At 39.4% G+C, this 12,552-nt stretch overlaps 1 long non-coding RNA gene and 1 pseudogene across 1 annotated transcript; one reads left to right on the top strand and one right to left on the bottom strand.

Annotated features, from left to right (window-relative positions):
* The first annotated feature begins 6,656 nt into the window (after nt 1–6,656).
* LOC121053016 lies at nt 6,657–7,639 on the top strand. The gene is made up of 3 exons (XR_005810521.1): nt 6,657–6,782; nt 7,090–7,268; nt 7,355–7,639. It is a non-coding gene; the product is annotated as an uncharacterized LOC121053016 (long non-coding RNA).
* A 1,449-nt stretch (nt 7,640–9,088) lies between these two features.
* On the bottom strand, nt 9,089–10,339 carry LOC112199031 (annotated as a pseudogene).
* Between the last annotated feature and the right edge of the window lie 2,213 nt (nt 10,340–12,552).

Below are 12,552 nucleotides of genomic sequence, written 5' to 3'. Positions count from 1 at the left end.
TTCTATTAAATGTAGTATAGATAAAAAATAAAAAATAAAAAAAAAGGACTAGAAGACTAGAATAAGAATTACATACTAATATCTCTAAGACAGCCTGACTCAAAACAATTGAAATTAAAAGCACTTAATGCACTAAGGGGAAGATAGTTATCTTAAACTTGTTCATCTCTTAATGAGTGTTCAATATTTACCAAAGTGTCTGCCACAAAGTTTGCTTCTTTTAGAACATGTCGGAAGATGATTAAGGAGAAAGAGGTGGAAATTTGGAGAATATCATGAATTATTCTTTGAGTCTCCAAGAAACATAACTGGACTCATTAACACAATTGATGATAAATTGTCACCTTCAACTAAAATATTCTGGAGAGTAAAGACCTTTAGGTTTAGCTTTTTACAATCTATAGTAATTCTCCACTTTTTTTAATAATTTTTCTCACATTCATTTATTTAATTATTCATACCATCGGGTGTTTTTTTTTTAATATATACATATATATATATATATATAATCTTGCTCTGCTAAGGAGGTACTTAACTTAGCTTAAGGAACAGATTTCTATATTTTGACCACTTTTCGATCATATATTCACATTTTAACCGTTCAGTTTTTAGGTATATATGAGTAGATCATCTCTGCAAACTTTCAGTCAAATTAATAATCGTTAAAGCATCCAAAACTGCAATTTACATCCAAAATTGAAGTTCTAGATATCTTAACGATCATCAATTTGGTTGAAAATTTGCATAAGTGATCTACTACTCATATATATCTAAAAAACAGAAAAGTGGTCAAAATATGAAAATCCAAAACTGAAGCGTTCGTGTAAATTGCAGTTCTGGATATCTTAACGATCATCAATTTGGTTGAAAATTTGCATAAGTGATCTACTCATATATATCTAAAAACAGAAAAGTGGTCAAAATATGAAAATCTGTTCCTTAAACTAAATAAAGGACCTCCTTAGCATAGAAGGCCATATATATACATACATACATGGCCCTTCTAGTGAGGGATCCCAGTTTTTGGTTTTTTCTAGGGATAGGGTATTAGACCAACTTTTTGATCATATTTTCGCATCTCAACCGTTCAGTTTTTAGGTCCTAATGTGCAGATCACTTCTGCAAATTTTTAACCAAATTGATTATCATTAAAGCATTCAAAACTGCGATTTAAAATTATAAGTATGAACGGTTCAGGTTTGACTGATTTGGTTCGTCCATTGATTTACTCTAGTTTGATATATCTTAATGATCAGCAATTTGGCTGAAAATTTGCAGAAATGATCTACACATTAGAACCTAAAAACTAAACTGCTAAAATGCCGAAATGTAATCAAAAAGTTTGTCTAATGCCCTATCCCTAGAAAATGTCATAAGAAGGGATCCTTGAGTGGCTACACACACACACACACATACACACACACACACAAAAAGCCGTTCGAGACCAGACATCTGCAACACAGAAAAAGTGTGGACGTCCCTTCTCCAGCGTCGATCAAACGGTGATGGCGGAGTTGCTCATGCTGGACATAAGCAGGCCACGATGGCGAGCTGTTAAGAAGCGGTTGGACTCGTCGATGAAGGGTTCGACGTCGATCTCGACAAGCTTCCATGGTTTCAAGCGAGCTCGCCTCACACCGCTAAGATTCCGATCACCTTCACCTTTGCCGCTTGATCGAGGCAGTCCGGGATGTCCAGAGGGTTCGTCCAGCGCCCGCAGCACAGCCATCGCCTCCTTCCCGACTCTGGAGGAGGGACGTCTGCACTTTTTCTGGGTTGCGGACGTCCGCTCTTGATCCGGATTGTGTGTGTGTGTGTGTGTGTATATATATACATATATATATATAGGATCTTTCTAAATGTACCCAGCAAATATCTATGTACACCTAGCAAATTAATTATACATAAAAAGACAATTGTATCCTCATAAGAAATGACATTAAAAGCCATGGTAAAGTAAGATAATAACAAAATAAACCATAAAATTTGAATTTTTTTTTCTATTTGTATCCAGCAGTATTTGTATCCAGCAGTTCACTATGTTCACGTCTAGTTACGTAGTTTCTTCCGGTAAAACCTTAAACCCAAATTTCACTTTTCATTATAATTGTTTCATCTCTTAGCACATGATATTGACAAAATTGTGAGTCCAATCATGATTTCGGAGACTTCTAATAAGGTATGTTCATCTCGGTTTATCATTCAACAAAAAAAAAAAAATTAACTTTCCTACTGCGTAGCAGTCAATCGCACTTTGATTAGTCAACAAGCACCGAAATCTATGAAGCAGCTTCTAAGAAATTAACAAACAATTGAGAAAGGAAGAGAACACCTTCCAGAAATTAAACCAAGAAATCTTGGAAGGAAATTTAAACCAAACCTAATTTACTGCATCCTTTGAATCGAAAGACACTTAAGCTGCCAGATAACTTGATATATGAAAAGTATTATCAGCATGATGATCTTGGTAGTAATGTCATCCACATGTGTTGACAGGACCCACCCCGAATTCCACCCTGGAATCCGAAGTGGCCCTGCGGGACCCACCTTTAAAAGAGATTTACCAAAAATTTCGGCATAACCTCCCTTAAAAATGGTTAACCCAAAAACCTGTGGAAAAACCAAAATTCACTTCTAATCATCCAACCACGACTCCTGGAGCCACCCTGCTCCCAAATTCAAACAATCATCCCAAAACTAATATTATCGTACATAATCTCCAAAGGGTATAAGTTACTACAATCACCAAAGTTAGGTCATAGGCCTCAAATATAATACATATAAGTTGGGTCACATATCCCTTAGTAATCAGAGCATTCTAGGAATATAAATAGACAAAGAATACAGTAGGTTAACCAGGTAACCTACAGAAGGTGATGGCGGAAGCAGGTGCGGTCACTATGGCTCACACTCGTACACCGAGCAACAACACTGCAATCTGGGCATTTGAAACCGAAGGGCCCAGGGAAAAGTATATAAAAACGTTAGCGTGAGTGGACAAAAATAAGTAATTGAAAGAAAAAGGGTTTTATACTTTTCCACAATTATCTCAATAAAACTCCCGATGCATGCAATAAGAAAAAAAAGACCGACTAGCCCCGCTAGTCAAGAACAACAACAAAAGAACATGGGGAAAATGGGTTCACCATACGGGAATGGAGCCCCTCAGGCTCAACCTACCCTCGACTGCCACTCACACATAGATTGTGCGAGGAGGAGAACTAATAACCTCAACTTCCATTCATACATAGATTGTGTGAGGAGGAGAATATCACCTCGACTACCACCCACGTGAGGAGGAGAAAGCTACCTCACTGCCACTCACAAACACAAAGTAAGTGAGGAGGAGACCTATTCACATGACCCGCGTATGGTGAGGAAGGAGATCGTCCAAAGCCAGTAAATCTGTATAATTTCCCCACTTATCTCACGAAATAAGAATCCAAGTGTATAAAGACGTGACCCCGCACGCCAAGATCATCTCAAGTTCCAATATAAGTAGGGTATAAAGAAGTATAAAGTTTTGCTTCCTCGAATTCTTATTTCGTAAATCTCTTAAAAAGCTCCAAGAGCTGAATATAAATATAAAATCAATAGTATAAATTTCCGAATCCGCATAAAACAAAATCCTCAAATCGAGCATAACGAATCTTAATTCAAAAGTTCAAACCAATAAAACATTCAATAATCCAAACCAAAATAAAATGCTCGATAAATAGTTGTTAAATCAATAACTTAAAACTTGCGGAATTTAATTTGCATGCATCAATTAAAATCAAAGGTCCACTCACAATAAGCGGTCAATCCTGACGTCGCTCGTGATTCTCCTCGTATGGAGACTCCTCTCGTCCTGTACGAATAACAATCATAAATATATATATAATCCACAGGACGGAATTTTAATTTCACGATACTTATAATTGGAAATTCATAACATCCCCCTTCCTAATATCCGACTCCTCAACTCTCTACCACATCCATCCTTAATGCTCCAACAATAATCTGTCATTGATGCAATACCTAGAGTGAATTCGAAAGGAATTCGGCGATCGAATTCGCGATAATCAATAATTAATCATTTAAACTCAATTTGTAAATCCTCCGATTTCCACCAAACTTCATACATTACAAACTACGATCGTTATAGAGTATAAGGGGTTAAAACGACAATTAAAACACCGCTTTACACGCCTCCACGCGCTACCTACAGTGGCGGCGCGTGGTCCCCACGCGCCGGCGGCGACCTTCTCCGATGACCACCAAATTCCGGCAACAACATCATCTCAACAGACCCAAACAACTTCTCAACTACAACATTGATCAATTTTACCTCTAAGTGGCCGAATCGAGCCGGTGAAGGAAAGCCCCGAAGCTCCAAGAACCCTAGAATGGAAAATTGTCAATTCGGCTTCTACAATGCAAATTGGAACGAACCACCTTAGGGAAAATAATCACCATCAAAAACCGTACCTTCGATGGGAATATGGCGGCCGGAGGTGGCCGGAATGGCCGGAAATCGGCAAAATCCCAAAACTGCAACCGGGGAGGAATTCCTTCGATCCGAGCTTTTCTGGCCAAATCGTCCAAAGATACCTCCACAGACGTGACCGGGGGAAGAAACCGAGCTTGGGGGTGGCCGGATTACGTCCGGAGTCGGCCGGAAGAGGAAGAAATCGAAGGGGAAGAAATTCGGCCGAGAGGGGAGGATGAGTCGGGGAGAGAGAGAGAGAAGGGGGGGTGGGTTTCCGGTTTTGGAAACCTACCCTGGTAAGTTTCTATTTTTATCCAAAAATTACCATGAACAGTAATTTTCTTAATTCACTCATAACTTTTGCATACGAACTCCGATTTTTACGTACCACATATGCACGTGCTCGGTTTAACGCCCTCTACAACTTTCATGAAGGAAATTTTCTCAAATTATTAACTCATAAAAAGTCAATTTTTAACCACCCCCTAAACGTTAAAATTATAACCGCGAACGGTAACCATAAGGAATTTCATGTAATTCAGTAAAAAGGGTATCTCAGATATGGGGTGTAACATGTGTGATCCGTTCGCTGTAAAAAAGTTTGTGCCATCAGCAATCCTTCTTGGACCTCAGATTACATGTTCATGGTTCTTTATAGCTAAGAGAGAATGGCATTTTGCAGACCAGAAGAAGACAACGAATGGAGCATGATTAATACAGCATACATGATCCAAAGGCCTTGTTTTCTAGATATTACCAATTATCAAGGACAATTTTATGTTTGTCAACTGTTCTAGCAATGTAATGGTTTGTGACACTAAAGATCCTAAGAAACCAAAGACAAGGGTTGCTAGGTGTATGAGTTTTGTTGGATTTAATTAAAGAAAAAGGTATTATAGGAAAATTTGCTGGGTGTAGTTAAAAAATTTATGAATTTGCTGGGTGTAAAATATTTGCCAGGTGTATTTAGATATTTGCTGGATACATTTAGAAAGACCTTTAAAAAAAGGGGCAGTGACCACTTACCCAATTTTAGCCTAAAAATTGCCCACTTACTCCACTAAGAGTTTTTTTACTCCCATTTACCCATTCTAACATCTATTGACAGTAGTGCCCTCATTTTAATTAACAACTACTCCCCTCATACTCTCTCCCCCCCCCCCCCTCACCGTCGCTGGAATTAAGCCAGAAATCGACCCCGCCAGCTTTCCGGACTGCAACCCAGACCGCCGGAAAACCTGTTTCTGCTCCACTCCGGCATGATCTGACATATGCTTGACGCCGACGCAGACCTCGATCAGCCCTGCTATCAATCTCCACCTCCAGCCCCTGCTCGATGTCGTTCTCGAGTCCAGCACGGCGAGGAATCAGAATTCTCTCTCCGATCTATACTGTTTCTGCACTTTCTCTCCAGCTGGATGACCAGATGCCGAGCGACAAGACCGTAGTCGGATTTCAGGTCCGATTTTCGACGCACTCCTTCTTTGTCTCCACCGACCACCGGTCCCGATCGCGCCAAACACCGATCTGGTGCCCAGAGCAAATTCTGGGTGGCCAATTAATTTTTTTTTGGCATACTGTGAGCTCCAAGACTGGGGAAGGAAAAAAAAAAGTGAACATGTAGACACACTAGGGCTTTAAAAAGGCACTTACTTTGGAATTAGTTTTAATTTATATCAGTGGCTTTATTTTCTGTTACAAGCAGGTAATGAACATGTAGAATTAGGGAAGGAAAAAAAATGAACATGTAGAATTGAACATATAAATTGATCAATTGTGCCTGTAGTGTATTCATTTTGGTTTTGGGAGTTTATGCAATTCACTGGAGGGCAATAATATGATTATTGGGGGGGACAATAATATGATTATAGGATATTATTACGGAGCAATAAAATCAGACGCCAGAATCTTGTCACTAATTCGGTAGCCGGATTTAAGAATTCCGGTGACCGGTTGCCGGATTCCAGTGATTGGTCTCCGGATTTGGGTCACCGGTCTCCAGATTCCGGTCACCAGAGTCCGCGGTCGGCCACTGGTCACGGGAGTCCAGCGAGATCTCCGATGACTTCTCTCTCTAAGTGACAAAGAATGAGAGGGCAAAATTGTCCTAAAAATAAATAAAAATGAATAAAAAAATACTTTAAAAAAAACAAGGCACATGTGTTTTTTCTGTTGGTTGATGCTACAAAACCCCAATAGGATTGCTAAACCCCAACACTGACTCATTGCCAAACACACCATTCTGGGTTTTGAAGGTTTCTGAGTCCGCCGCACCTGCATTTCCAACTTCTGATTCAAGCTCCTGAATTCGGTACGTCGTCGTTTCACCCCTTTTGGGTTCTTCTTCTTTGTTCGAAAAGGGGGAACCTTTTTGTGTTTGGGAGGTTATTAGCTATCAAAGTTTTGACCTTTAATTCTTCCGATGAACTGGGTTTATTTTAATTTTGCGTTGAGTGTGGATATCCATTCCATGGAATTGATATTTCAGATTTTGTAACCGGAAAAACTGATTCTGTCGGAAATGTCTTGGAGCTAATGTGATATAGATATTGTATTAATGTTTGAATTATTTAACCAAATGCTGAATTCTGTGTATACATATTGTTCTTTGCTTCTAGGCAAATGATTGGTCAAATGTCGATTTAAACTGTATACATGCTTGAAAAGGAGCCCACCGATTCTGGTAGCGACGATGACGACGAGTGGTTCAGTCCCGATGCCATCAGGAAGAGGGTTGATGAGTTTCAGAGGAAGTTCACGCGACACGAGGAATTGCTCAAGAATTTCACACAGGCTGGTATTACTCTTCTTCATTGTGTCTTTTATTTTATTTTCATAAGATTCATCTTTCTTATTCTTGTACAATGCTTGATTGGATGCCAGGATTCATCTTCTTCTGTTTCAGATTCCATCTAAATGAAATTTTAGAAACAATGCAACATAGACAATTGGAAATGCTGAAGCTTTAAATTTATGATTATTTGTGTTATGTGTAATTATTGTCTGTTTAGTTCTCCACGGCATGCGGACTAGGAGATAATCGATTTGTGTATAACCTCTACTTGGTACTTATTGTCTGGTTGTCGGTTCAGGCTTGGTTTTCTCATTTGCAGTTATTTGGGAGCTCTCTCTTCTTAGTAATTGATACGTAGACACACAGAAAGAAAGTTAATCTAGAATGGAGGTTATTTTTTATTTTTTATTTTTTATTATTATTATTAAAGAGGATCAAAGGATTTCACTCCTACTCCTCATGGTGACTCGAACCCATGACCTCGATCTTAGGTAGTGGGCGATCTTAGTTTTACTGTTGACTTTACAATCTTGAGTGCTAGGAATTGTTCGAATTTAGAAACTTACAGCATTGTAGAGGTCAGCATGTATGCATTTAGTTATCATTTATTTTTGTTGCCTAGCTTCCGTTGTTTATTATAAATTTTTTATTGCTTTTGTATGGATTTATTTTTGCATGATATCTTGGAGCTTTAATTAAATTGTTTTGTTTGTGTAATGTCTATAAAAGAATGAAATTTTAGAAACGATCCAACATAGACAAGCTTACTGAGAATCAAAATCGGGGAAATGTCAAAAATTGTCTTGTCCGGACCACAAGAACATAAAAGAATGAATTTATTATTGTAGAGTGAAAGGACTAAAAGAATACAGAAAGGCAGAAAGTAATATAGTTTTTTTTGTGTGTGTGTGAAGAATGGTAGTACACAAAAAAATTAAACTGAGGAATGCAAAGAACTTGTCCACTTTTTCACATGATGTATATATATTTGTCAGAAGCTATATATGCACAAGAAATGCAGTTTTCTCTTTCATTGAATTCATTTAGAGTCATCAATAGAACTTCTGGATCGGTCATAAGTGATGTTGAACTGTGGATGCAATTAGATAGCAGCCATCACCTATCCCTACTGGATATCGAACTTTGAGATAGAGCTGCTAGTAATGGTAATTGGAATAATAGTAAGAAATTGCTTTTAGTAACGGTAACAGGAATAGCATTTCTTAATCATGTGTAGAAACCCAATCCTTTATAGGAAGACTGTTATGGGCAGTGTGCCTCTTATTGAACAAGCGGTTAACCAGCTGATCCAATCCTAGTAAATATTCGTCCAAGTATCAGAGTTGGCGTCAGCATTGCTTGGTTGCTCCACGCTTGGAGGGGAAACCACTAATTAGATCATAGACTAATGCTGATGCCAACTTTGATAATTTGATATTTGAGACGGTTGATTCAACATTGATTCACAGCCAGTTTTCGTGGGGTGGGGAATTGGTCTTGGTCTCTTTTGGCTGGAAACTGTTCATTTGTATTGAATATTTTGTCTCCTTTCTTTGTTCATCTAACTATTCCAGATTAAAAGACTCAACTTCATCTCGGTTTTCTTTGTTTTTTTTTTTTTCCTTACTTTTGATCAGACATTGTTGGTCTGTTTTTTGGTTTTATTTTGTTTGTCATTTTTTTTTCTTTTTCTTTTTCTTGCTTGAAGTAGCCGATGTTGATTAATTCGGGTTTTTTGTTTTTTGGCTAAGATTAATTTGGTTTGTTTAAACCGCAATTCCAACACCTGGTATAATGGTTCCAACACCTGAAACAATGGTTCCTTCGTCTCAAGTAGCAATAGTTGGTGGTCCATGAAATGGAAAAGGAAAATTACTGTTCATGTGACAAGCAAAAGCAGAATTTTGATTACCAATACTTTGATTCTGACTGATTTTAGATTTATCTCCTGTTCTGCACCAAAACTTTGTGGTGCGATCATTGCTACCACTACAAATCATATGACCAATAGGATGCCACTGAAGATCCCAGACACTATTATTGTAACTGTTACTGTGTGCATTAGGAATTTCAACCTGGGGAGTTTCATGCCCAACAAGCCAATGGAGAATGGATCCATCACTACTCCCACTGACAAAATATTCTTCACTAAGAGGATGCCAAGCTAGAGCAGTCACTTGGTTCCGGTGGCCGCAAAAAGATTCAAGTTCCTTCATAGCCCTCAAGTCGTAAAGCTTAATGACTTGATCCTTGGAAGCAGTTAGCAGCCAGTTACCATTTCGGTTCCACTTAACAGAATGCACCCCATTTTTGTGATCATAAAATGAACAAAGTTCTCTCCCTGACCTAGCATCCCACAGTTTGACAACACTGTCTTTCCCACCCGAAGCTATTAGAGACTTTGTTGGGTGCCAGTCAACACTCTTGACATTCCAACCATGGACGGTCAATGTCTGCTCTTGTTGGCACCGTTCAAAATCCCAGATTTTAACAGTAGCATCATCCGAACATGAACAAAACTTCAAATTACTCCTACAAAAGCTCAAGTCCCTAACCGATTCTTGGTGAGCAGATTCATTGACTAGCACATTATTCATGTTACTCTTCCAATACCTGATTGTGCCTCCATCATCACCAGAGATCCAATCTTCATCATCAAAACTCCACGCCATACACCAGATTGCATGATCATGAGCCTAAATCCTCAATTCATGGTTAAATGACTGAACATTCCAAAGAGTCACCTCCCCTTTTTGAGAGCCTGTGATAAGACGCCTCCCAGAAGGTGTCCATAAAACTCGATTAATCGAAGAAGGACGGGCTCTGTAATTTGTACAAGAGTGCACAAACTGTGCAGCAAATGGGTTATCTGAACAGGCAGCCGCCGGCAACGGATCTGAGGAGGACCACTTTCGATTCTGTGTGTATCGGACGACAGAACCAGTATAATCAACCGTCCTTCTCTGGGTCTGGGTCTGGGTCTGCTTTGTATTCCTGATTGCACCAAAATCATCGACCTGAGGAGGACCACAAGCGGCGTCGGCGTGGGGGTGGTGGTGATACTCTGGGGCCATCTTAACTAGTTGAAGGAGATCGGAAAAATCAAGAAATTGAATTTATTTAGGGCAAAAATTTCAAAGTAAAAACAAGGGAAATTAGAATCGCAGAGCAGAGTTAGCAACAGGTAAGCAATTGGGAAGAATGAGGAGAAATGCTAATTTATAATAGAGCTAGAGCAGGGGTTATTACTTAATCTAAAAGGAAACCCTAAAGTCCTAAAACTTTAAGGAAAGCCACAAGGTGCGTCTGGGCTATGCCGAGTGGGGCCTGCCTTGCTGGCGTCTTCCTCTCCACACAATGTGGATGCTCAACGAGAGAAATTCTTAGGTGGGGGTTTCCTCACCACATGACTTTAGAGCCAACCAATTAGAAGAAAGAAAATTTTCTCTCTTTTCCGAAACTGCCCATGCTTTCTAAAGTGCAATACCCAAAACACCCCCTGCTGGGCAGTGATTGGTCCGCCCCACCACGTGGCTTTAGGGTTGCACCACGCAAGATTCTCTCAAGTCTCTCTCAAGGAAAACCCCATTACGGTAAAAAACGAATTAAGGGCTTTCATGACAAATCCCACATGCCGAACATGAATCATATGAATGAATTATCGTAGAGTAGAACCCACAAATAAGGATTATCTCATCTGCACACTATTCTTCTTCTTCTCTTAAACCCTGTATCTTCTCGATTCTGGATTCATGTCAGAGCTTGGCCAGATCACCCAAACGCATACCCAATTGAGAGGAAATGCCACAGAAAAGCCAAACCGCCACCGTGAGCAGTGGTCTCGGTGGTGGTTGTAACAATTAAAATGGCAACTTTTCCAAAAATTAATCCAAATCAAAAACCACGTATATAAACGTGTACAGCGTGAAGAATAGATCAAGTTCAATACCTCATGCATTGGAAACCCTCGCCGAATATTGCAGGGAAACCGCCAGAAAAGCACACAACTCGTCGGTTTCGATTCTCTCTCTAAACCGTTCACTGGACCAACAGAGGATAGAAGCGGAATCGCAGCAAGGAGCCGTGCGCCGCCGCTCAGTGGCCGTACGGCAGAGTCCCGACCGAGTTACTTTTGCGGGTCAGCGAACCAGAAACGGGTTGAGCATCTGCGATGTTTGATCTGATCAACCACTTTTTAGAGTTTTTTTTTTAATAGATCGTGTGGAATCAATTTCACTTTTCATTATAATTGTTTCATCTCTTTGCACATGATATTGACAAAATTGTGAGTGCAATCATGATTTCGGAGACTTCTAATAAGGTATGTTCATCTTGGTTTATCATTCAACAAAAAAAAAAAAAAACTTAACTTTCCTGCTGCGTAGCAGTCAATCGCACTTTGATGAGTCAACAAGCACCGAAAGCTATGAAGCAGCTTCTAAGAAATTGACAAACAATTGAGAAAGCAAGAGCACACCTTCCAGAAATTAAACCAAGAAATCTTGGAAGGAAATTTAAACCAAACTTAATTTACTGCATCCTTTGAATCGAATGACACTTAAGCTGCCAGATAACTTGATATATGAAAAGTATTATCAGCATGATGATCTTGGTAGTAATGTCATCCACATGTGCGATACGTTCGCTGTAAAAAAGTTTGTGGCATCAGCAATCCTTCTTGGACCTCAGATTACATGTTCATGGTTCTTTATAGCTAAGAGAGAATGGCATTTTGCAGACCAGAAGAAGACAATGAATGGAGCATGATTAATAAAGCATACATGATCCAAAGGCCTTGTTTTCTAGATATCACCTATTACCAAGGAAACATAAAATTGTGTCAACTGTTCTGGCAATGTAATGGTTTGCGACACTAAAGATCCTAAGAAACCAAAGACCGAGGGTTGCTGGGTGTATGAGTTTTGTTGGATTTAATTAAAGAAAAGGGTATTATACGAAAATTTGTTGGGTGTTGTTAAAAAAAATTATAAATTTGTTGGGTGTAAAATATTTACCGGGTGTATGTAGATATTTGCCGAGTACATTTAAAAAAAGGGGCCGTGACCACTTACCCAATTTTAACCTAAAAATTGCCCACTTGCTCCACTAAGAGTTTTTTGACCCCATTTACCCAATCTAACTTCTACTGACATAATTACCCTCATTTTAATCTCTCTCTCTCTCTCTCTCTCTCTCTCCCCCTTCCCCCCCCAGCCGGATTGCCAGATGCCGAGCCACGACGCCTTCAGCACCATCTTCTCCGAGATCGGTGCCGGCAAGCATGTCC

Source organism: Rosa chinensis, chromosome 4, assembly GCF_002994745.2.
Source record: "Rosa chinensis cultivar Old Blush chromosome 4, RchiOBHm-V2, whole genome shotgun sequence".
NCBI classification, from domain to species: domain Eukaryota; kingdom Viridiplantae; phylum Streptophyta; class Magnoliopsida; order Rosales; family Rosaceae; genus Rosa; species Rosa chinensis.
This window is presented reverse-complemented; position numbering and strand designations above follow the sequence as displayed.